The sequence below is a fragment of the Phascolarctos cinereus genome, unplaced genomic scaffold (assembly GCF_003287225.1).
Source record: "Phascolarctos cinereus isolate Bilbo 61053 unplaced genomic scaffold, phaCin_HiC Scaffold_8;HRSCAF=390, whole genome shotgun sequence".
Taxonomy (NCBI): Eukaryota; Metazoa; Chordata; class Mammalia; order Diprotodontia; family Phascolarctidae; genus Phascolarctos; species Phascolarctos cinereus.
This window is the reverse complement of record NW_027556291.1, coordinates 7,746,586-7,769,853: the sequence shown is the minus strand read 5'-3', so window position 1 is coordinate 7,769,853 and position 23,268 is coordinate 7,746,586. Positions and strand designations below refer to the sequence as shown.

The 23,268-nt window shown below is 43.6% G+C and overlaps 1 long non-coding RNA gene across 1 annotated transcript in view; it reads right to left on the bottom strand.

Moving 5' to 3' along the window:
• Positions 1-10,684, bottom strand: part of LOC110192347 (uncharacterized) — a 49,490-nt gene extending 38,806 nt beyond the window's left edge. The window contains exon 1 of the long non-coding RNA XR_013483544.1: positions 9,993-10,684. This is a non-coding gene — a long non-coding RNA (uncharacterized LOC110192347). The remainder of the gene's footprint in view (positions 1-9,992) is intronic.
• Positions 10,685-23,268: the final 12,584 nt, after the last annotated feature.

Below are 23,268 nucleotides of genomic sequence, written 5' to 3'. Positions count from 1 at the left end.
CTTTGTTTGAAGTGAAGGACTTCTCAGACCTGGACAAATCGATGGGGGATTTTTTTATCCAGTATCTTCTGTACTCAAGGCAACCCTTTTTCCAGGAGCTGACTGAAAAACAAGGCCTTGACATTCTTGAGCTATCTCAGTGTAGAGTTTTGTTTTGAATATCTTTTAATAGTTCTTTAGTATCAGAGTGATAAATGATTTCAGTATCTAGCTGTCTCCTTATATATACAATATGAATATCCTGATTTCTTTGTAAACATGCATTTGTTCTGCCTAGGATTTCAGATCTATGTTACAAGAGGAACACTCTTACTGTCCTTCTGTAGCCCATATATGAAGAAATGCTTTGGAGCACACTTTTAAGGCCTTCAATCAAATAGTTTTATTTTCTATTAACTGTTCACAGGTCAGATGTTGATTCTAGCGCTTAGCACAAATCAGACAGCAAGCACTTAATAAATGCTTCTTGACTGATAGGGCATTTGTCGCCTCGGCCTTTCACTCCACCCTTAGAGGCTTCTGACCACGTTTGATCTCTCAGGTTCTATCACTCAGTTTTCACCAATCTTGAGAGAAGGCTGTCTGTCTAGTTGCAGCACAAACCTGAATGGTGATTCTGCTTTGTGGTAAATGGTGTTGCTGAGTAAAAACTCTCTCAGCACAGAGGCTAGGCCCCTAGGGCCCCTCAAGCTTTTGCAAGCATGCTGGATAGGCAATTTCAGGCTTCCTGCTCTCAAAGACCTCACAAATTCCAAAGTGAGGCCTTGGACACAACTAAATTGCATTTCAGCTAGCTCATTTTGTCCACCAGCCTTTTAATAATACTGTAGCACACCTAGGACCAAACCTCTACTGAAGCTTCCCTGGCAGAACAGAAATCCCGCCCTGAGAAGATTCCTAACGTGGGCTTCTAATATTTCTTGTGACATAGAGAATCCCCATCAGCACCCCAACATGTGAAGCATCTTTCTCTGATTTAAGCATGCCTCTTACCACTTCTCCAGGCCTACCACCCTGGTGCATAAACTCTTCCATTTTTAAAAATTAACTCCTCAGGAAGTAACTAAGAGGTCAATATTGAGCATTATACCCTACTATCATGCTATCAAGAATTTTTAAATGATCAACTGAACCTGGTAATTCACCTCCAATGACATCTCTCCAACTCTTTTTCAGGACATTTAAACACTCCTATAGTGCCCTTACTCATAATCAAGATTGGTCCCTAAGAACAAGGCCTCCCTCTATTTTTCTACCCATTAACTCTTTTTAAACATGTTGGCCTTAGTTTTTTTTTTCGAATAGTTATAACATAAAATTTGCAACACTAAACTAGTCATGAAACTGGCAGCATGTACAGTCATCGACAACGAAAACAGTGACACTGAGAACCACAATCAGGTGGCGAAAAGGATTTGTACTGAACGGAGACAAGCTCATGTTTCCAGTAGCTCCCCAACAGAGACCCTGAAAATGGCTATCTTTAAGGGAATCTTCTGGAATCACTGGCTGCATCTGGACAGAGGCTGGGCAAATGCTGCCCGAGGTCAGCCAGCAGAGCTGGAAAGGAAGAGAGACCCTTTATTTTATCCCACCTTTCTCTTTCCTTGGAAACACACGTGGCCAGTGCCACCAGTGCTGCAAGACCACCCCTGTCTTCAGTGATATCCCTGTTTTACTCCCTGCTGGTCTCCCATGGCAGACACTGGTCAGCTCTGCTGGTCCCAGTGGTTGCCTTCGTTTGGATTTCAGTCACAGCAAATGGAAAAGGGAAGCCCAGAGCCCAGAGGGCAAGCTCCTCATCCCCTCCTCCCACCCACCCCACAGCTTCCTAGGCTTTGAACACAGATGGACCAGGCAGCCCTTTCAGGAGGCAAGAGAATGCACTATGTGGGCCCTAACAGCTGCTGAGTTTGCCCTGAGCAGTTCTGTCATAAAATTCTAAAGTTATGTGGAGAGAGAAGGGTATCATGGAGTCATGCATTAAGGCCAATAGGACCCAATTCCTCGAGTTCTGCCCTGTGTGAAGCTTTTAGCTGTGGGGCAGGCAAGTAACTATCGGGGGTGAAAGGCCAAACCAGTTGCTTTCTTATGGCCTCTCATTCCCCTCCATGCCAGAGGGCCTGGGTAGAGAAGGCCCAAAGACATTTCAGGATATTCATGCCTTAGCTTCTCACTAGCCTTGATCACTTGGCTAAGAGAAAAATCAACCATGGCCATTTCTTCTAGGACAGCACTGTGGGATTTCTTTTCTTTTCTTTTTTTTTTTTTTAGGAAGTTGGGGTTAAGTGACTTGCCCAGGGTCACACAGCTAGTCAGTGTTATGTTTCTGAGGCCACATTTGAACTCAGGTCCTCCTGACTCCAGGGCTGGTGCTCTATCCACTGCGCCACCTAGCTGCCCTACACTGTGGGATTTCAAGAAATGAAGGCATAAAGTCCAGATGGGTGCTCTAGAGGGAAAAGTAACAAATGCTCGCTTAGGTCTTCTTGGGCTGTCCCACCTCTGGGCCCAGCAGTCTGGCTGCCTGGGCTGCCCCCCACTGAGGAGTTACAAGGAATAAATGAGGTGCAGAGTGTTGGCTAACCATTTTTGTTCTCAAGCCAAATGAGATGAATTGCTCAGGACATGTGGCCAGCTGAGATGGTGGAGATCAGCAGGGTTCACTCAAGAGGGACTTTACTTGGAACGTGGCCTGAGAGACAGAGGAAGGAAGTCAGCCAGTGGATAGCTTCCTATTTTAACTAATCATTCTTCCTAAGATAAGTTGTTTCTAGCTACCAAAAGATAGCAAGTGAGTCAAGCATTGGGTGCCCCATTCTAGTTCAAATTCAACTGAGCTGAGGACATGAGAAATGTTGGAGAGAATCAGTAGCAAGTTTCTGTGTCGAGGACCTGGAAGAAGTATCTTTAAAGAGATAAACCTCACTGTTGTCTGCTCCTGCTCTGTCCTGCTCCTTGCCTTTTGTGGCAAGCCGTCAGGGACAGTCCCTCAGAGCCTCTTAAAGAAAAATGAGATTCCCAAGGGCTTGAGCTGAGTCATATAGGGTCTCCAACTGCTTCTGTGGCCTCAGTTGGCCAGTCTCTAGAGGTCTGTTGTGCCTTCTTTCTCCTACTGGGTGACCGGGGGGCCGGGGGGGGAATTAGAATTTGTAAAGGGATTGGGGGGGATAGGGAATGGGAGGGAAGAATTTATTCAATTAAAGATTCAGTTAAAAGAAAAATTCAGAGGGCTTTTTCCTCAAGGTAAGCCATCACACTAGAATGCCCAAGCAATGGCTCTGCAACCCTGAGCCTCTAATTTAAATGATGCTGTCTCATGAAATCATAAAGTTCTCTTCCTAGCCTAAACCCCGAGAGAAATAGCACTCTTTCCTCTCCACTCCCCAAGATCTAAAATTTGGGCGAGGAGACTTCTCACAAGCCTTCCAGCTTTGAACTTGACAATCCTCTAGCTTCCTGTTGCCAAATCTTCTTGAAATCCCTGGAGATGGGCACCTGGGATCCCACACCACATGTTCCTCATCTGGAATGGGGAGGCAGTAGACTTAGGGGTCACTAAGACTTGGGTTCAAATCCCACCTTAGACAATTATTGTATCTGTGCCTCAACTTCTTCACATGTTATACTCATTGGCCTCTAGGATTCCTTCCATCACTAAATTTCTGTACCTATGAAGCCAGGTTCTATGTAATCTTGGACTGGTGATAGAAGGGGAGAGAGTACTGGAACCATTGTTAGAGACTGACATGAGCTGGAGTCCTAATTCTAACTCCTATGAGACCCTGAGCTAATCACTGACCTTATTGGAATCTCACCTAACATCTCAGAACCTCAACTTTCTCTTATGTAAAATGGGGGTGATAATACCCGATCAACCTATCTCCTTGGGTTGTTTTAAGCAAAGCTCTTTGAAAATATTTACATGCTTCAAGAGGCAGTAAGGAATAGGAGATAAATTACCTCAGAGCAAAGAAGCCCTGGGTTCCAGTCCCTGCTTTGACACAGTGGCTTCATGACCCTGGATAAGTCACTTCTCATTTCAGTGCTCTGGGCAACTCTCTAAAGCTCAATCACAGAGAAGATACCACCAACCTAGGCCACCAGCAGGAGCTCCCCCACACGCCCAGTTGCTCTCCTTGTTTCTTTGGTGATGTCCAAGGTACTGGTGTTAAGTCTAAAATCACAGAGAAGAGGAGCTGGGATATAGGAAAGTAGTATCTCTACCCTATTCAGGGCCTCTCTTCTTCCCCATTTTTCTTCCCTTCCTCTGCCCTCCCACCTTCACCTCCCCTCGATCAGGGGGCCCCAATACTTCAACCTCTGAATAAGCCAGTGCATTCCTAGATACTAGGCTGGACCCAAAAGAATCTTCCTGGACTACTGAAAGAGGAATAAGGCACTTCTCTCCTTCCAAGGCAGCCAGGTGGCATCACAGTGCACAGAGCGCTGGGCCTGAACTCAGGAAGACTCATCATCCCAAATTCAAATCTGGCCTTAGACACTAGCTGTGTGACCCTGGGCAAGACACTTTTCCCAGTTTGCCTCAATTTCCTCGGCTGTAAAATGAGCTGGAGAAGGAAATGGCAAACCACTCCAGTATCTTTACCAAGAAAAACCCCAAATGAGGTCACAAAGAGTCAGGACTGAAAAACGACTTAACAACAAAACAACTCCTTCCTAATCCCCAGGTGCTGTCTAGTGCACAAGACAGATTGACATTCCAGATGGTTTTTGTTGTAAACCTTTTATTATCCAGGCACATAAGTTATGCCATTCCTTTACCCTCAGACAATATCGAGAGGCCCAGCCCTCTGCCCCTCTGCCCCCAGGGCAGAGGTTATGCTTAAAGTTATCAATGTGTGTGGGGGGAAGCCCTCAGGAATTTGCAGTTGAAAAGGAGAGACTGTGTCTTGGCCCTCTGTCCTTCAGTGGAGCTAGACGGCTTTGTCCTGTTGACCCCAATGGTCACTGCAGGACTAGCAAGAAAGAATCATGAGAGAGAACAGAGGCAATTTCTTGGGCCTCTTAACTGGTAAAACACCAGAAGGAAGCCTTTTGTCCAAACACACAGACTGCTGCTTCTCCACTGAATGAATTTACTGAATGTCTCACAGTGAAGGACAATTGGAAGGAAAGTACTTGGCTGGGCATTGATTATAGGGGAGAAACTATACTCAGAAACCCCAAGTCACTAGTCCCGGCCTCTCTGATCTGACTCATGAGACATACATACTTCAGGCCCCATGCAGCCCACTGTGTTCTTGGTTCCTTCCCCAGACCAGGGTGAAGGCCAGGTCATGGTCAATCACATTCCAAATCTTGGGTGCCAGGAATGCCTGGTCTCTTTTATGGACCCTTGCACCCCCTATCTCCCAGGGCTGTGTTGATATTATTTTCCCATGCAAAGGGCCTGCACCGAATAGCTGGGCAGGGAGATCTGATCCCTGAGACTGTCAGAAATTGCTATAGCCATTGGAAACAGTGACAGACTGCTAACTACTTACTGTGTAATGGGATCACTTCTCTCTGTGACTCCTAAAGGCAGAGAGGCCCATCTATAGGTTCAGGAGAAGAGGCTATTTCTTGTGTTTTAAGGGAGGAGAGGGATGGTGTTGGGCATTCAAAGGAAGCTTCTGAAGCATCCTTACTCTATGGGGAACTTCTTTAAAAAGAGAGAAATAACAATGCAAATAGTACAGGCAATTCTCACCCAAGAGTGAACATGAGATGAGTGTCCATGAATCTGTTGTTCCCTCTATGGATCCCAGATTTCTGTGCCTCTCATAGTGTGAACAACTTGTACCCCTCCTCTCTCCCCCTAGGTATAGAATGCCCACCTGATTCTCTCCAGAGCCAGTCTATTCATTCTGCTCAGGCTGGTAGAGCTCCTTCCAAGGGATCAGCCTTCAAACATCCCTGCCATCTTGCCTTCTATTTCACTGCGCCCTCTCTTGTATCAGGATGAACAGAAAGAAGAAACAGTTACCTAGTGGTAAGAACACCCTCCAGTATAATCTCATACCTACTGAGTGAAGCTCCTTCCATAGTATTTTTGCCCCAATCATCAGTTTATCCAGCTTGCTAAGTCTTTACCTTGTTTCCCTTCTTCTATTTTAGTAGACATCTTGGTTTAGCCTCACTCCTCATCAATAGTTGAGCTGGGTCTAGTGAAAAATGAAATTTACATTAAAGTGTTTCCATAGCAAGCGTCTCAGATCCATCTGCTCTCTGCTATAGACTGCTTTCTTTTAAGGACATCCCAGCCCTTTTCTGGCTACAACTATTCAAAGACACTATATGCTATGGAGTTAAGGCATTTTTGAGGGTAGTTTTTTGGCCATGACTTCCCTCATATATGCTGCTTCTAATTGTATATTGTGCCTGCCCTCCACCCATATCATTCCTCAAGTCCTAGCAAAAAATGCCTTCTTCTCCATGGAGCCTTCTCTTCTAAGCTCATGTTAGTGTCACATTTTGATCACCAGTCATCTGCTGCTGCCTCATGTTAGCATATTTCCACATGCTTTAGCTCCCCAAAGAGACTTAGTTAAGGCCCTTGAGGGATGGGACCATGTGTTATGAAATCTATGTATCTCCTCCCAACATAAATCCCACCCTAGAACATCGTACAGTTCCTTTCACATGGTGGAGACTGCATAAATGACTAAGTGAAACCGCCAATTTCATTGGGAATAATTTCTCTAGACAAAAGAGGTATTACAACACATCTTTTGTACTTTGGATTGTAAGATAAGAAAAAAAGTATTTGCTGCCTAAGATGATTTTAGGTTCTTTGGGTCCTAATTGGAATACATCAAGAAAAAAAAAGTCCTATGGACTCATTGTACTACTCCAATATACCTTATTTTTATTAACAGAGAATCTGTGTCATTTATGTGAGAAGAGAAGACGTAAAGACCGCATGTGATTAGAGTTAGAGACTAGGGTTAGAGTTCTATGTCTGGCCAAAGCACAAATATGAGGAATCCATGTGGCCAAGGCACACACACAGGTAGAGAGGCAACTCGCCTCTTTGATGATGCAGGCCTGCTGATCCTGTTATTATCTTCACTCTGCTCTCACTGGGCCTGCTGGATACCATATCCTCATGTATCTCTGCTGGTTTCAAACTTGCTGGCTTTCTCTCTGCTACTTGCTCCTTAGATTCATCTCTCCATAGAGCTTGCTGGCCATCTTGGCTTCTCTTTGTTATATGGCAATGATTAGAAAGCCTTCTTCTAAGGGCAGCCTGATAGCTGTTAAGTAGGCAGTGGTCATCACACCCTTCTAAGTGGTCCAAATAAACTCAGACATGGTGTCCTCAGGCTAAGACTAAGTCTATCTTTAAACACTTCCTCCTATTAAGGGGATTAAGATCTCTGTTCTAACCCTCTGTCTGACTTGAGGCTGTACCCCTTATGGGGATCCTGTGCCCCAAAAACCTATTTCTTGGTGATTTGCCAAAGATATCCCGCAAGAGTTACATGGGGATGAGGTACCATGCTTTCCCTCAGTTCCCCAAGATCCTTTTGGGTCTTGCCATACAAGTGAAAAGGGAAGGTTTGAAAAAAAAAAAAAGACTAGGCGGAGCTGCTGGGAAGCTCAAATCTTTTGCTGCAAATCATGACTTTTTGCACGCAAGTGTGACCCGCAAAACAAAACAAAACAAAAACCAACCTCCTGGATTTGAACATTTCTACATTTTCCCCACAGTGAAGAATCTGCAGCTCCTGAAAATTCTATGTATTATAACATAATATCTATAGATAGCATATGGAAATTAGCATATAATACAGTTGTCAATAACATACCTACATAGCAAAATGCACATGCAGATACCTAATACTGATATTCACATTAGAAATTAATGGAGCTAGCCGCAGTAGATAGGAGAGACACAATACAGTGAATGTAATCATAGCATGTATAACCAAGAATAGAAGTCTCATGCAGTATATAACATATTGACATATAGCACATACAAGAGTTACCTATAGTAACCAAGGACATAGGTCACATGAAGAAATCCAGCATATACCCATAAAGCAAAAAACATGCATAGAACTGCACCCTGGCATAAATATTTATATGTGTGTGATACAGAAGTAGGAGGACATTAAATAGTGAAACATGTCATATACAACAAATGTTACAATTACATATAAAACATACGTGATGTGTATTCTAGCAATGTGCATTGTCTGATTACATAATTAACCATGTATATTTTTGCTGAAACATCATAAGATTCATTAATGGCTAAATAGCTTTGGCATTCCTACTGAGCTTATAGGTGGCCCCATATGACTGTCAGCAAGCACAGACATGCCAGCTGATCATGCCAGTCCTGGACTTGGAGGTGGCCAAGGTTGACTAGAACAACATAGGTGTCCTTTATTCCCAAGAGACCAACACAATAGGAGTGTTAGCTTATGAGGGTGCTGTCTTTGGGTTCAGTCTACTTACTCTAACTGAAAAGAGGGCCCCCTGGGGCTGTGATGACCTCAGCTGAGTTACCTAACTCACTAGTTTCTTCCTCATCTGAATTATTGTCTTCTATTTAACTCTGACAGTCTCACTGCAACTGGTGAAGGGGTTTTTGTTCTCAGAGTCCATGTGGCTGACCCTCTTCTTTTCTTCTGCTTCTTTTCTTCTGCTCATCGAGGAGAATCACCAACTTCCCAATAGGGAACAGGTGGTTGTAATACATTCTATGAAAGGCAGCCATTGGTAAGTTACTCAGACTTTGAGCTACTTGCAATGTGATGGTTTTCTTTATCCAATCTGTCACTCTTTCATATGATGGTTTGTTTAATCCAACACATTTAAATTTTTGAGAGTAGTTTAAATTTTTCTTTATCTGTCTCTAATATTAGGGTTTTTTTCAAGTGATCATTTTTTCCTCTTCTGCTGTAAACACAGTATTATTTTCCTTCACTTACTTTACCTTAATCTGTTCCATAAGATTGCCTTCTCTTTCCCTCACCCCAAACCCCTTAAGCTCATTTGTTACCTCTTTCCCTTTGGAGTTGTATATATTTGTTCCTTTTTCTCTCCTACTTTTTGTCTGGCTATATAATTCTTTGCACCCCCTTTTTTCCTCTCAGTCAAGTAGATTCCCCCTTCCTTTATTCCCCTTCAACGAGTCCTGTTTATTAGTCTTTTAAATTTAATTTTTGTACCCCTTTACAGAAATCTTTTCATTATCCATCCTCTCTGTCTACCCTAGACCCTCATTGTCTGGCTCATTATTCCTATAATTATTTAGTCTCTATTCTCTATATTCCTCATGCAATCAAAACTACGAAAGTCTTCATTCTAGGCTCTCCCCTCTGAACAGATTCTGCCAGTGCCTCGTGGGGCCTGCCCCATAGATTTCCCAGAACAATGCCAATTCCTGAAGGTGTCAGAAAGGACATTGCTCCATGGTAGCACCCTCTCAACCACATCCCTGATTATGCAGCCCACCAATGATCTCTACCCTCTCTTGTTGACATATTTTTCACCATTTCTCTCAAAATCTCTTCCTTTCCACTTCCCAAAGTGCCAGTTACCTGCGAGTTCCCACTCCACCCTCCTTCCCAATGTAGGATAAGTGGACCGTACCAAATCCCCCAGACTATATCCAGCCCAAGGTCCCTAGCTTCCTTCACAGTGTATCTCTCTTCACCCATAAGAGCATATTCATCAGTAAAACTCCCTCCCACCACCAAGGCAAGGCCTCCTCCTTTTCTCTTCCTTTCCAGTCCTTCCTCCATCCTCCTCACCCACTCCCTTGCAAGTTCTTCTCCTGCTGAGAGCATAGGAGTCACCTTCCCCTCATTGCTAGCTCTTGTTTTGACCCAAGCACATCACACACTATTCTTTATCCCCCAGCTCCCCTCCCCCACTTCACATATCCTCCCCAATTATATTTTAGTCCTACAAAAAAATTGATTCGCCTGTAGTCAGGGTGTTACTAGGCTTTGTTCATAATGTTCCAGGCCCACCTTTCCACTGCAACCTCCACCAGACTTCTGCCTTCTCTGGTCTCCTTGTGTGCATTTAGAAAGAAGTTTCTTGCTGGTCTCTCTGCTGTCCCTCAGCTGCAGTTGTCCTCAGCTGCTGAATTAATTCACTTCTGCATCTTCATTGGCTGGAGTGTTCAAGAAGCAAATCAGCTCTTCAGTTCTGGTTTTCTTCCTCAAAATGTTGCAAACACCTCTTTATTATTGAATGTCCATTTTCTTTCATTTATGGTTAAGTTCAAATTGGCAGGATAGAGCTCCCTGGGCTGCATCCTGAGTTCCACTGCTCTTCTGAACACATTATTCCATTTCTTCTTGCATTTTTGGTGGATGCTAAATAGTCATGTTATGTAAATTTTCTTTCCTTTATATTTGAAAGTATTTCTCCGGATTGCTTGCAGAACTCCAGCAGTTTGCTGGTATTTATACTCTCCAAATGTACAACATGGGTCAGAAGCACACTAAGCAGAAATCTCACACTTCTTACAGACACCTGCTGCCATCTCAGACCAGCATACCTCCATCTTCTGCCGGTGCATCAATAGTAGGGGTACCTTAGGGTCCCTCCATTTCTTCCTACTTCACATCATTTCTCACAATCCTTCATCATTCGATTTCTTCTACAGTCAGTCATTCAAAGACAACTGAGACAAAGATGATTCATTCAAAGTAACAAAATTTATAAACACTTATGTCACACTCTGGTAGACACAAGCACTTCTGTGTTATAATGGCATGTACGGTAGGTAAGGTATCAAGTGTTGCTCCCTTGAGAAGTTAGCTGTTCAGCTTTGGGTAATGAGAGTCTTGCACTGGGAAGCTGGTCAGCATCCACTCTTCCTCCTGATCCCAAAGATACCCCTTTTACAGACAATGGGTTATCAGTCATTGTCTCTTTAATGAGTTGACTCCATGCAGTATCTCATTATCCTCAGCAAAAGGTTGAGTGACCAGTCTCTATAGGGATGCTGGAATGTACCAGTGCTACACTATAGAAAATTCACATAACACACTACAATGACTGGCCTTTGGCTTGCTCAGTGTTTTTCTTATTTCCCTAAAATGGCTCACAGAGAGCATTCTCAATAATCTTGTCCCCTTCTGTAGTAGGCAGACTGGAAACTGGAAGTATACTAGTGGAATGGAAATAATTTTGCACCAGAATTCAAAGTTATGAATATTCATGGTACTAATTTTGTCTTAAAATAGTATATCAATATGGTATAACAACTGGTCTGACAAGTGAAGAAAAAAATTTGAAAACATGCTTTGCAAACAGAGCGAAAAAAAACACTGTAATTGGTTTCTCCTGGATCCCAGCAACACAATACAATACAAGGCACCCAAACTGCAGATACTAGCCAAGAAGTGACAGTGTAAGGGCCAAACTTTCCCTTTCCCTCTTGGGCTCATCCTGAGAAGACAGGTCTGCAGTCCATAATCCAGAACATACTACACACCCAAGTCCAGTTTTCCATTAAAGGGTCACATCCTGGTAACCTATGAGTCACTGATGGATTCTGTCCCAGAACATTCTTCCTGAACTGTGCCTGGCAAGCAGAAAAACCCAAACAAAGAAGATTCTGCTCATTCTCTAAACAAAGCTCTCCAGATTTCCTAGAAAGCCCTCTCCCTGATACAAAAGGGAGCCTTCACCACTAGTTCCCTACCTGGAAGGCCCTCCCTATTCTCATAATCTAAGGAATCATAGCCTTTGTTCTCCTGACAAGCGCCCAAAGCCTGCTGTTCTAACTAGATTCACAGAAGGGAGCAGGAAACTTATTTTGTCATTACGTCCCATAGAGAGGTGCCCAATGTTAGCATAACCCAAGAGATTCCATGTTGTCTCTACCTACCAAACAAGTTCCTGGATAAAAGAGATTGATTTCCATTTTCTACACACATATTCTAAACTCAAGTTCTGAATGGAGCTGCAAAGGCCTGTCATGGAGGCAAGAGAGAATACCTCAAAGGACAGATGAATGGATGTAGTCATATGGCCTGTCAACTCCCACATCCTTCCTACCCTTTGCCTTAAGCCCCAATACTAAGGTGTCCAGTGAACATGGCCCACGTTTCTTTCAACCTTGAAGCCAGAATCTTTAACATAAATACTTTGTCTTAAATGGCGTCCTGACACCAAAAAGAAGTATGAGAGAGTAGTATCGTGACCAAGAGCATGTGACTGCACACAGTCAGGAGGAATTCAATGGTTAAGAAGGGTAGTTGTGGTGAACTCTCTCTGTCAAGACCCAAACACATCCTGGTATTTCAACAGGAATACAGAGTGGGTAGCCAGAATACATTGAGATTTCAAACCCCAACCAATATAAAGATAAACAGCACAAGGTCCTGAATCAAAAGGGATGGCTAGAAACAGAGAAACGGTGAGACTAGTTGGCATTGAATTCAAAGGAATCACAGTCTACCATTACAACAGGAGGGCAACAAAGTTTAGGTTTCAAGGTCAGACCAAAAGGATTTCTATAACTTCCTATGCATGAGGAATTATTTCCTGCCCTTATTCTATACAGGCAAAACTTGGGGTTCCAGGGACGATATCCCATTTATCACCTAGGCAAGAATATTTTATTACCTCATATCCTATAATTAAATAAAAAACCGCAAGGCAGAATCCTGAAAAGAGACAAGGTGACAAAATTGCTGATTCTGGCAAACCCGTCAACATGGCACTCAAAATCTCATGGCAGTTTACATGGAGGGACCAGCACAAGCTCTACCCAAAATACTCGAGTGTACTCCAGAGAAGCATCAAAAACTCGAAGGTTAGGACTAAAGCACAGAAGGGATGGATGTTGGCTAAAGTATTTGTAACTATGGTGCATAAAAATGCATCCCAGTTCAGATGGAGTCATTACTAGGAGGCTTTACCCCCATAATAGGAAATGTGACCTCCAGAGAAGCATCAAAAACTCGAAGGTTAGGACTAAAGCACAGAATGGATGGATGTTGGCAAACCAATCTGTAGCTCCAGTGCACACAAATGAATACCAGTTCAGATGGAGCCACTATCACAAGACTTTGGCCCCAAAATGCGAGATGTGACCTTCAAAGAAGAATTAGGAACTCGAAGGTTAGGACTAAAGCACAGAATGGATGGATGTTGGCAAGCCTAGTTTTTCCCACAATGCATCTCTGGTCAGATAGAGGCAACACCAGGAGGCTTCAGCAACAAAATGGGTTTGTGACCTCCAGAGAAGGATCAGGAACTGAAAGGTTAAGCCTAAAGCACAGAACTGATGTATTTTGGCAAATCTATTTGTAACTCCAGTGCACACAAATGCATCCCAGTTCAGGTGGAGCCGCTATCATGAGGCTTCGGCCACAAAATTGGAAATATGACTTCCAGAAAAGCATCAGGAACTCGGAGATTAGAATTGATGAATTTTGGCAAATCTATTTGTTAGCACCCAAGTCTTTATTATTTTTAATTTCCCACAGACACAGTCCTTGACATACTACATGGCAAGCTCCATGACAGTATCCTGATTACACAGAGAATCAGTGAGAGTCACCGTTTAGCTTCAACCCAAGAGGCCCTTCACTGGGCCATTCTAGGTACAGAACCTCCATAAAGAGGGAAAAGGAATAAGTATGAGCAGATGTGGCCAAAGGGCTTTGTAAAGGCCAGGCTCCTTCATGCCCTAGACCCAGGGACAACTTAATTAGGTAGAGACAAGTGGAGAAGCCAATGCCTGTATCCATGGGACTCGAATCTCATGGAACAGGCCCCATTACAGTTCTTCTAGCCTTTCCCTGTGAGACATGGGACACGCTCCATGAAGCTCCCCCTAAGAACCTCTCCCTGATCAGCTAACATCCTAGCATGAAAGGGTCTCTCTTCTCAGCCCCAACACCCACTTCTCAACCCTCAAACCCTAGTTTTCTCTTCCAATTACACCAGAAAGCTTTCTCTTCATTAAGGTCTTTCCCTTTGGCTGCTGAGCCCATCAAAAGGGACCTTCCAGCTTTTCCCAATCCCCCACCCCCACCCCGGCCATGTCCTGAAAAACCTAGCAAGGAAATAGCAGGCAAAAGATGAAGTCAGAAAGGCAGTATGAGTGCACCAACCCCTTACACTGACACTCAATTACCTTGTCTGTCTCCATTTCCTCAAATGTAAAATAAGGGTCATAATAACTGAGACTGCCTGGGGTTATTGCAAGGATCAAAGGAGATAACACTGACAACCACTTAGCACACCATGCTGCACACATACTATATCTTTCATAAATACTTACTCCATCCATCTATGGAAAGTGACCACAGCCCTGGATATCCCGCAATCTGAAAGTAATGTGAATGCTTGCCTCTAACATCAACTTCTTAAGACTTTTTCAGACGTGCTGAGTACAATGCCAGCTTGAGATCCCCTGTCAAACCTCTTGAGGAATTGCGCCTAATGTTTGCCTCTTCTTAACCCCTGAAGGAGATATACCAAAACCATCCACACAATCTGTACCCACATGGCAGCAGAACAGCACCCCCCCCCCCCCAAGTGAAGGGGATGCTGCTCATTTCCTAAGCTCTGCTGCAAAACCCAAGACAAGATACTGTACTTCAAGCAGGAAAGATGGTCTAGATCTTTTTTATTTTTGATTTTTGGTGAGGCAATTGGGTTAAGTGACTTGCCCAGGGTCACACAGCTAGTAAGTGTCAAGTGTCTGAGGCCAGATTTGAACTCAGGTTCTCCTGACTCCAAGGCCTTGGGATACAAAACTTAGGAGTAAAGAACACAGTAAGTAAAGGTTGGCAAACAGATGTTGGAGAGTCCCAGTCCATCAGTTCTGAGTCCCATGCCGTGTTCACCCTGTTATATATCCATAGAGTCTGGCAGGCTACAATCTTCTCGGATCTCATACTACACAATGGACTAGGAAGGGGATATACCTCTGGGGTTTTCGATACGAGGAATGGCTACTTGGAGATGGAGATCAAAGGCCTTTACCCTCAAAATATCTGTCTTTCACCAGCAGGCAGAGGAAACTCAAACTCGAGGATTATAGCTCTCAAGGAAATCCTCTGAAAAAGAGTTTTACTCTCACTGAGTCCTAGGGTCTCTTGTCCCCAAATCCTCCATCCTTCTTCCCCCACCCCCTGCCCCAGTGACCATAGCCAACTCAGAATGTGAGAAATAAACCTGGACCATTTCTTGCCACTTAACACCAGCATAGAATTCAAAAGAAATCATTAGGTACCTTACTATCTCCTGAAACATCCTGGTTCAACTGGAACTCAGAATAGGTAACCAAAATCCTGCCTTATCGCATGCTACCCAACGAAGTGATGATCAAAATATGGTGTTCAAAATAAGATTTACCAGACTCCTTCTTGTCCTAGCTGTATGCCTACTTGGGTGAATGCTTCTAGAGGAATCAATTCCACTATCTATCATCTCACTAAGATGTACCTATTCCCTGCCTTATACCAGCTGACTCAGTCCCAGAAGGCTCTTCATATCTGCTTTGCCAAAAACCAAAGGGGATCCAGGCTCTGTTCTTTCTCCTAATTGCGATCCCCATTACCCTTTCAAGGCCTTCTCGCTATTGAGAAAGGATCATCTGGCCTCTAGTCTCAGTCTCTGTCCTATTAATACTTTGAAGAGTTTCCTCCTTGGATTCGTGGAAGAAGGCAGGAGACATTTTGTTCAACACTCAGAAACGTGAAGAAGTCCAAGCCAGGATGCTAATTCCTAGGAAGTAGCTGTAAAGGTTGAGGTGACTGGGTCAGGAACTGAATGAAAAGATGTTGAATGATACTGAACAAGAGAAAGTAGTAGGAGAGATATAGCTTTAGGCATAATGAGATTTCAGCCCACCAAGGCAGGACAACTGTAAAGAAGAGTGCTAACTAAAGCACAGAGTATACTGATGTCACTAAAGGGTTTTAAAAAAATCCTGGCTTCTTTCCTTCCATAGGTCTTCAATCAACAAACAGTTTATTTAGACCTCAAGGAGAAACCAATGCACATGGCTTCTATTCAACAACCCATTTGAAATGTACCCATTTGAAGACTTATATGAACTGATGCAGCTGGAAATGTGCAGAACCAGGAGAATAATTCACACACCAACTTTAATGCTGTAAATTTTACATTTATAATTGTAAATTGGGGGTGGCTTGGTGGCATAGTAGATAGAGTCCAAGGCCTGGTGTCAGAAGACCTGAATTCAAATCTAACTTAGGACACGTTCTAGTTGTGTGAACCTGAGCAAGTGACTTAACCTCCGTCTGCCTCAGTTTCTTCAACTGTACTAGCACCTCCCTTCCATGGTTATTATGAGGGTCAAATGAGATAATATTTATAAAGAGCTTAGCACAGTGCCTGGCACATAGCAGGTGCTATAAAAATGCTAGCTTATTATTACTAAATTCAATCATAGGTTTTTGTGTTTTTGAGTCTGTCTCTGCCCACCAGAAGGGCTCTCCCAGAAATTTCTGCCAATGGCCTCTATCCCCAATCCCTTTTGTGCAGGAGCTATTCCAACTGCTTCTTGCCTCATTTCCCCTCCTCAGGAGAAGCTCACTGAAAAGACTTGTTCGGGGAGGGTCACTCCCTCCATGTGGTCAGTCTCCAGAGGCCTGTTTTCACTGGGTCCATCTCTGGGAATCATCTCTCTCCCTCTCCCTCCTCTCTGTCTCTCTCTCTGTCTCTCTCTCTCTCTCTCTCTCTCTCTCTCTCTCTCTCACTCACACACACACACACACACACACACACACACACACACACACACACACACACCTGTTCCACCTCCACGCTACTACTTCGTTCCAGAATGTTCTTCCCTCCCCACCCCACAAACCTTCCTCGAAGGCACTGTTCCAAGCTTTCAGTGCCCCCAGGGACGTGTTCCCATCAGGCCTCTCCCGGTTCACCATGTGACTCAGCCAAAAGTTCTTCCCTCACCTCCCCAACCCCCAACCCCGGGGAGGGGCCGCGGACGAGGGGTGGGGAGGGGGCTGTTCTGCTCATTCGCCTCCCGGAACCGTCCGGAGCTTTGAGCCTCCCCAGTAGCAGGCTGCACTGGGTCCCATGCCAGGCCCTCTGCTACTGCTCTCCTTCCCCCGGGGCTCCCCCTTTCCCCTCTGGATTTCCTGCCTAAAGTGCCGCCCTCGCTGCCCTTCCCTCCAAAAAGGAACCAGCGCCATCAAGCACGGCAGGATTGAAGCGACCCTAGTCGTGACTGCCCAGAAATATCAAGAGCAATGACTGAGGCTCAACCCACCACTGTTCCAGGCACCATTTCCAAGGCTCTCCGCATGCGTGAGGTCTGAGTCTGGAGCATGGCAGCGGCAGGCATCTATCTGCGGGCATCACCCCCCTCCTTACTCGATTCCTGCCTTCCCTTCGGGAAGCTCCTTAGCCTATGCTAGAGGCCATCTCCACCTAGTCCAACCACCTCCTTCCTCCGCTCCTGCTAAGCTCCTTCTCCCACCCGCACAGCGATCTCCCCAGGCACAGCAAGCCAAAGAAATGCCAGGACTCAGAGTGCCACAGGATAAGGGGGCCTTATATAGTGTTTACAAGCGCTGGCATCTCTGGGATCTTACTGGCTGCTTCAAATAGCCCTGTGACAGGAGACGGGGCGACTTGGTATTATCACTGTGCCGACCAAAACATTCCAAAAGTAAAACGATTTACCCAAGGTCTCACCATTTCTAAGGAACTGAGATGGGAGTAGAACAAAGCCCTGCAGCTTGCCGGGTCCCATGAGCCTTTCATAAATGATATATATGGTGATGTAATGGCGCTGGCTGCAGGGCCTTGGAGAATCTGGCTAGATTACCTAATCCTAGAAGAACACTAGCAGTAGTGAAGTACATTGATTCAGGACTATTGAACCTGTGGCGAAGTCTGCAAATCGGTCAGAAATAGAACCAAGTCAGTCACAAACCATGTATTAAGCACATTATGTGCTAGGCACCTTGCTGCCTGTGACGTGCAAATGACTATGCACGTAAAAGATATACAGTATAAACAGGAGGTAATCTCCGAAGGGGAAGGCACTAGTGTCTTGGGGCGTGGAGGACCTTGAAAAATTCCTACAGAAGGTAAGATTCAAACTGAGTATTCAGGGAAGCCAAGAAAGCCAGGAGGTGGAAAGTGAGGGGGAAGTGCATTCCTGGCATGGGAGACAGCCCGTGCAAATAAAGGCATGGCATCCGGAGGAGTGCCTTGCATAAGGAACACGAGAAGGTCAGTGTCACTGGGTTGCAGAGTGTGTGGTAGGGGGTAAAATGTTAGCATACCAGAAAGGTAGGAGAGGCCCAGGCTGTATCTAAATGCCCAGCTGATAAAGATTTTAGACAAAAATATTTAACCTCAGAGATAATAGGAGGCCACTGGAATTTATTGGGGATTAGGGGAACAGGTGAAAGAAAGAGTAAAATTAGGTGGATAGCTGGTGAAGGATGAATGAGAGAGAGGTGAAGAAGGTCTGAACTGATATGGTAACTATGTGAAGAATGATATATGTGTGGATGAAAAGGGACATTAATGTGAAATGAATCCCCAGAAGTGGATGCATACTATTCAAAGGTATAATCGTATAAAATACAGTCATTGGTTCTGGGCCAATGGAAATAGGAAGTGCAAATTTGAATAATGCAAGTACTTAGGGAATTCATTATTTGCACAAATCAAGGTTTGCCTGTATTTGGAGGTAGAAATGATTGGATACAATTGGTGAGGGACAGTATGGGGTCAAGGATGACACAGAAGTTGTAAGATGCCTTTGACAGTAAAGGGGGAGTTGGGAAGAGGGGAGGGTTTGGGGAGAAGGTGAATTCTGCTATGAACATCCTGAGTTCAAGATGTCTAAAAAATATCTAGTTGAAGACTTCCACAAAGCAGTTAGAGATATGAGACTGGAACTCAGGAGAGAGACTAGGACTAAATATATAGAGCTGGGAATCATCTGCATGGAGATGATCATTGAACTTGTAGGATCTGGCGAGATAGTATAGAGGGAGAAGAGAAGAGAGCTCAGGACAGAACCCCAGAGGACACTCGTGCTTAGAGGGCAAGACCTGGATGAAGAAGAACCAAGAAATGAAACCCTAGCAAGTAGACAGTATCCAGGAGAAGATGATCACTACTGTCAAAGGTCAAGAAGGAAGAGGATTTTTGACAAGGCCATTCCATCTGACAATTAAGAGATCACTGATAACCTGGAAGAGTAAGGAAGGAAACAGCATTCATTAAGCACCTACTGTGTGCACACACTGCACTAAGTACTTTACAATGATCTCCTAGGAGGTCAATGCTATTATTATCTCTAAGGAAGACACAGCTCACGGAATTTGCCTAGGGTCACACAGCTGACTTGAGGAGGGGTGGGAAGATGTCTGAGTGATGAGAAGTAAGGAGGGAGGGAGAAGAGGGAGCGCTTGGCAAATAGATACCATTTTTTCAGTGAAGTTTGTCCTTAACTAACAGGACCTGGGGGGCCGGGGGGGGAAGGAGGTGTGGTGGGAAGCTGGAGGAAGGATGAAAACATTTGCAATAGGCTTTGGGGTGAGCAAGAGGGAGAATCATTTGGGGTAGTATAAAAGGATTGCCTTGTTACAGTGAGAGCCTAATCGAGATCACGTAATTTAAATTTGTTGTGAACCCAATAACCCAGGTTTGATGACTGTCTCCATTTCTGTTCCTTAGCATGTGAATAGGAGCAAAGCAGACTGGTGGTAAGAGTAATTCAGGATTGGGCCTTACTAAGGCATGATCCACAATAGGACAAAAGAGCTAGGAAGTCAACTGCCACGTCAATTCAACTTTTCCCTTATTGCCCGACCCCAGGGCATGCTCTGTGACACTGATCCAACCTATTGGAGGTCCTACTGAGCATTAAAGCAAAGGAGGGTCCAACCTTCAGGCTTAAGTTATTCTCTCACCTGCAGAGCTGGGTATGAGGTAACATTAGCTACTAAAGGTTTCCAAAGGAATGGGATGGGGTATCCTAGAGACTGCTGCAAAGTCAGGCATTCTTCCACCTCCATCCTCCAAAGGGCCGGGAATGTCATGCAGTCATTATGAGTGCTATATGATATTTCTTCAACTCCCTAGGTACTTAAGTTAATGAAAAAATGAAGACAGCCATATTTTCTCAACAGATGCCTCCTCAAACCTTCTTCATGATTTCCAATCAAGCTAAATTTGACAGTTGCTTCCTTCTTGCCCCAGTGAAACTACTCCCAGTGCTTCAGTCTATGGTGCTAGCTTCCAAGCAAATCGAACATCTGGTACATACACATAACAAAAGACAGAGGAAAGCCATGTATGTCATCATCCATCATTATTATGTTATAAAAGTGCCTGCAATTGATTGCAGGTTTATAGAAGCTGTTTACATTGCATCTTTTGTCCAAAATCCACTTTTTAAACATTGGGCTACATTTTTATCTTTGTCCCTTGAAAAAAAAAAGTGTTAGCATTATTGTAGCAAAGGGAGAGAAACCCACCTCTCTATCCTGGAAATAAAGTCTAGGGTAAAGGCCACTTTCTTTCTTTCCAGAATTGTTAAGGAGGCATTTCTTGGAAGCAGCTGTTTCTGTGGAAAAGATTCTTGGATTAGGGTGGAATGTGGGCTGTCTCTATCTGAGTGAAAAACAAGGCCTTCACCAGGGCTCCTCCATCACCACCCCCCTCCCCAAATCAGCCCATTTTATTTCCTTTCATAAAAATGAAGGAGAAATGAGTCCTGCAGCAGAGAACGATAGTGCCAATGGGCAAATCTGCCGATGCCCAAGTGCACGTCGATGTGTTAGTGTGCTCAAGAAAGAAGCCCAAAAGGGGAGGGAAAATCCCTGAAGCAAAACCTAAAGGGGCAAAACATGAAACCACCTAAATAAAACCTGAAACAAAATTATTTTCTATTCCGTATCCAGTTTTCTGGTCAGAGGCCCAAGGAATACCAATGCTCTGGGCCTGATGCAAACCTCCAAAGAGACTGAGGTGCAAAAGATGTGTACTAGGAAAGTAGCCACCCTGCTTTTTCATCTGTAAAAGGAGAGCAGCAGCACAGTATGGGAGCATGAACAGCAGACTCAGAGTCAGAATGCCTGGGTTCTACTGGAGCTCAAATGAGATAAGAGATGTGCACCTCTTTCCAAACTTTTCAGGGCCACCCAAATCTTTCCATATTGTGATGATCAGAAATTAGCTGTGTGACTGTGAGCAAAATATCCTAATTTCCTACCTCAGTAGTCTCACATGTCAAAGGAGAAGAGTCATACCCATCAGGGTTGCTGGAAAGACTGAATGAGATCATCTATATACACTACTTGGATAAGTACTGGCTGGGCCAGGAAGACAGACATTCAGTGTCTTTCTGCTTGCAGAATAACTCCCGGCTAATATCAGAGGAAAGATATCAGTTTATGTGTCAAAATAGCATGGAATCATAGAATCATTTCTTATTCAACTTAATCAACAGTGAAAAATATGGAACTTTAAGGATAAGCATTTCAATTTCAGGATCATATGACCAATAAGAGGACAGACTAAACATTTTATCCAGTCCCCGATATCTTTTAATCCACCACCCCTCACCACCAGGAGAAATTATGTGCTAAATATGGAGCAATTACAGCTGAATCTACAGGATAAGAAAATGAAGAGCCTTGGAGCAGATGGCCTTGTGAATGAACACCAGTGAATGCCAGTCCTTTAAGCTGACCGCCCTTTTCCATCAATTTTAAGTGCCTGACAGAGACAAACCAACCAAACAGGGCCTTGTCCTGGGATTCTCCTCTTGTGGCTGTCTCTGCTGCCAGCACCTGCCATCTCAATTAGGTTCTCACTGTAACAAGGCAATCCTTTTATACTATCCCAAATGATTCTCCCTCTTGCTCACCCCAAAGGCTATTGCAAATGTTTTCATCCTTCCTCCAGCTTCCCACCACACCTCCCCCCCGCCCAGGTCCTGTTAGTTAACTTAAGTACATGCCCACCCCAGCCCCATTCAATAATGACATAAGTCATCCCACATAGAGAGGCTATTTAAAAAAAAAAAAAAGACTTACCTACAGGGTAAAAAACATAACAATAAAGTTGTATCAGCAAGCAGTTAAAAAGTACACCAGGTGATAAAGACAGAAAGAAATAGAAGTGAAGGCAGAGAAACAAAAATGAATGATCATGAACCTAAACCCCACAATGAAAACAGCAAATGAACCACCAGTGAAGATGAAATTAAAGCAATTATTAGGAGTTATTGTGTCCAGTTGTTGCCAGCAAAACAGACAATCTAAGTGAAATAGATGAATATTTACAAAAATGTAAAGTGCCCAGATTAACAGAAGAGGAAATAGAAAATTTAAATAACCCTGTCTTAGAAAAAGAAACTGAACAAGCCATAAATGAGAAAATGAGAAAAAATCCCCAGGACCAGATGGATTCACAAGTGAATTCTACCAAACATTTAAGGAACAATTAATCCTAATACTAGGTAAACTATTTGTAAAAAAAAAAATAGGCAAAGAAGGAGTGCTACCAAATTCCTTTTATGACACAAATATGGTGCTTATACCAAAACCAAGGAGAGCAAAATCAGAGAAAGAAAACTATAGACCAATTCCCTTAATGAATATTGATGCAAAAAATTTTAATAAAATGCTAGCAAGGTGATTACCACAATATATCACAAAGGTCATATGCTACGACCAGGTGGGATTTATACCAGGAATGCAGGGCTGGTTCAATATTAGGGAAATTATCATTGACCATATCAGTGACAATAACAACCATAATCAAAAGATCATCTCAATAGATGCAGAAAAAGCCTTTGACAAAATGTTAACACTCATTCCTATGAAAAACACTAGAAAGCAAAGGAATAAATGGAACCTTTCTTAAGATGATAAGTACTATTTATTTAAAACCAAAAGCAAGCATCATCTGTAGTGGGGATAAACTTGAAGTCTTCCCAATAAAATCAAGAGTGAAGCAAGGATATCCATCATCACCACTAATATGGAAATGCGTTTTGCATGACTGCACATGCATAACCTATATCAAATCGTTTGCTGTCTTAGGGAGGAGGGAGGGAGGAAAAGAGAGAATTTTGTACTCAAAATTTTTAAGTTGATCATTAAAAATTATTTGACATATAATTGGAAAACATTTAACAAAATACAAACTATTTTTAAAAAAGCAATATACGAGAGACAAACAGAGGAAGACATAAACTCAACTCTATAACCTTAAGCATAAATGGATTAACCAAGGTAATTCTGA